The 2494-nt window shown below is 41.3% G+C and overlaps 1 non-coding gene across 1 annotated transcript; it reads left to right on the top strand.

Moving 5' to 3' along the window:
- The first annotated feature begins 2113 nt into the window (after positions 1 to 2113).
- LOC141682227 (small nucleolar RNA R71) lies at positions 2114 to 2220 on the top strand. The gene has a single exon (XR_012559628.1). It is a non-coding gene; the product is annotated as a small nucleolar RNA R71 (small nucleolar RNA).
- Positions 2221 to 2494: the final 274 nt, after the last annotated feature.

Genomic DNA, 2494 nt, shown 5'->3' with positions numbered 1-2494 from the left:
AAAGGAAGAGAAAAGTGATCTTTCCTTGTAGCCTTGTTCAGCTTCCTGTAATCCATGCAAACTCTCCACCCCTTGATTGTTCGAGTAGGAATGAGCTCATTTTTTTCATTAGCAACCACAGTGATACCTCCTTTCTTTGGCACACACTGAACTTGGCTCACCCAAGAACTGTCAGAAATGGGATAGATGATCCCTGCATCTAGCCACTTGAGATTTTCTTTCTTCACCACCTCTTTTATGAATGGATTTAGCCATCTATATTGCTCAACAATAGGCTTCTTTCATCTAGCAGAATTTTGTGCATACAATAAGAAGGGCTGATTCCTCTGATATCTGCTATAGTCCATCCAATTGCCGATTTGAACTCTCTAAAAATTCTCAAAAGCTTTTCCTCATCACTACCTGAAAGGTCAGATACAATAATAACAGGCAAAGTAGATGCATCACCTAAAAAATGCATACCTCAAATGTTCAGGCAAAGGCTTAAGCTCAAGTGTAGGAGCTTCCTCAATAGATGGATTGAGGTCCTTTGGAGAATTTTTTAGCTTTTCTAATCCAAGAGATTCAAAAGGCATTTCCAGTCTTCGTTTCCACGGAGAAGCATTCAAATATTGTAACCGCTCATCACTTTCATCATCTTCACTATCGAAATCCCCCATTAAGGATTTCTCTAAGGCATCTGATTTTAGCATATGATCTAATTCAGAAGTAACCACAGATTCGACCAATTCCACCTTAAAGAACTCCTCTTCATCGGTAGGGAATTTCATGGCATTAAAAACATTGAAGGTCACATCCTGATCTCGAACTCGCATAGTGAGCTCACCTTTCTGCACATCAATCAAGGTTCGGCCAATAGCCAAGAAAGGTCTTCCCAAGATTATGGGAATCTTCTTATCTTCCTCAAAATCAAGAATAACAAAGTCAGTAGGAAAGATGAGTTTGTCCATCTTGACCAATACATCCTCCACAATGCCTCGTAGATATGTAATAGAGCGATCGGCCAACTGCAAAGACATATATGTAGGCTTTGGATCAGGTAGACCCAACTTATTGAAGATAGATAAATGCATCAGATTGATGCTAGCTCCCAAGTCACATAAACATTTTTCGAATGACACTTTTCCAATGGTGCAAGGAATAATGAAGCTTCCAGGATCTTTAAGCTTCGGAGGCAACTTTTGTTGCAGCACAACACTGGATTCCTCCATGAGAGCAATGGTCTCCAAGTCATCAAGCTTTACTTTCTGAGAAAGAATACCTTTCATGAACTTCACATAACTAGGCATCTGTTCAAGAGCTTCAACGAAAGGTATGTTAATATGAAGTTTCTTAAAAACTTCTAAAAACTTAGCAAATTGCTTATCCAGCTTCTGCTTCTGCAGCCTCTTAGGAAAAGGAGGTGGAGGATAGACATGTTTTTCCCCTGTGTTACCCTTAGGAGGAGTGTTGATAATAGCTGTCTTTCTTGGTTCCACTTCTACTAGAAACAACTTGGCTCTTGCACATGAGTCTCAACTCCTCCAATTCAGATTTTTCATTAGATTGTGGTAGCTGCTGAAGTTGGAGTTATTGCCTTGGTGCATATTGCGGTTGTTGAAAACCAGGAGGGTTATATTGCTTTGCTGCATATGGCTGATAAGGCTGTTGCACCGCATTCTGATTGTTGCTCCAGCTGAAGTTAGGATGATTGCGGTTGTTGGGATGATAAGTGGCTGGAGCTTGTTGTTGTAACCTCTGAAAGTTGCTCACAAACTGAGTTGATTCACTAGAAATAGCACACTGCTCAGTCTCATGCGCACCCGCACAAAGCTCACAAACACTAGAGATGTGATTAACTCCATGATTAGCCAAAGAATCCACTTTCATCGTCAAAGCTTGAAGTTGAGCAGCTATAGCAGTAGTTGTATCCACTTCCATAACTCCTGCTACCTTTCCTTGCAGCATTCTCTGTGTTGGATTCTGGTATTAATTAGCTGCCATTAGCTCAATAAACTCATAAGCTTCATCGTAGCTTTTGGCCCATAAGGCTCCACCTGACGCTGCATCGAGCATAGGTCTAGACTGTGCGCTCAAACCATTGTGAAAATAATTTATGATCATCCAATCAGGAATGCCATGGTGAGGGCACTTCCTAAGCATCTCTTTGTAGCGATCCCAAGCCTCACACAAAGATTCTCCAGATTGCTATGCAAACTGAGTAAGAGCATTCCTGATTGCAGCTATCTTCTCCATAGGGAAGAATTTAGTGAGAAACGTTTGAGCAAGATCCTCCCATTTGGTGATAGAACCTGCTGGTAGAGAATGTAACCAGCACTTAGCCTTATCCCTCAGAGAGAATTGGAAAATCCTCAGCTTAATAGTATCTTCAGACACCCCCATTGAACTTGAAAGTGTCGCAGATCTGGATGAAATCCCTGATGCGCATGTTGGGATCTTCTATAGGAGAACCCCCAAACTGAACTGAATTCTGTATCATCTTAATCGTGCTCAA

Source organism: Apium graveolens, chromosome 8, assembly GCF_009905375.1.
Source record: "Apium graveolens cultivar Ventura chromosome 8, ASM990537v1, whole genome shotgun sequence".
Classification (NCBI taxonomy): domain Eukaryota; kingdom Viridiplantae; phylum Streptophyta; class Magnoliopsida; order Apiales; family Apiaceae; genus Apium; species Apium graveolens.
The sequence above is the reverse complement of the archived record's forward strand: the minus strand, read 5'-3'. Positions and strand labels throughout refer to the sequence as shown.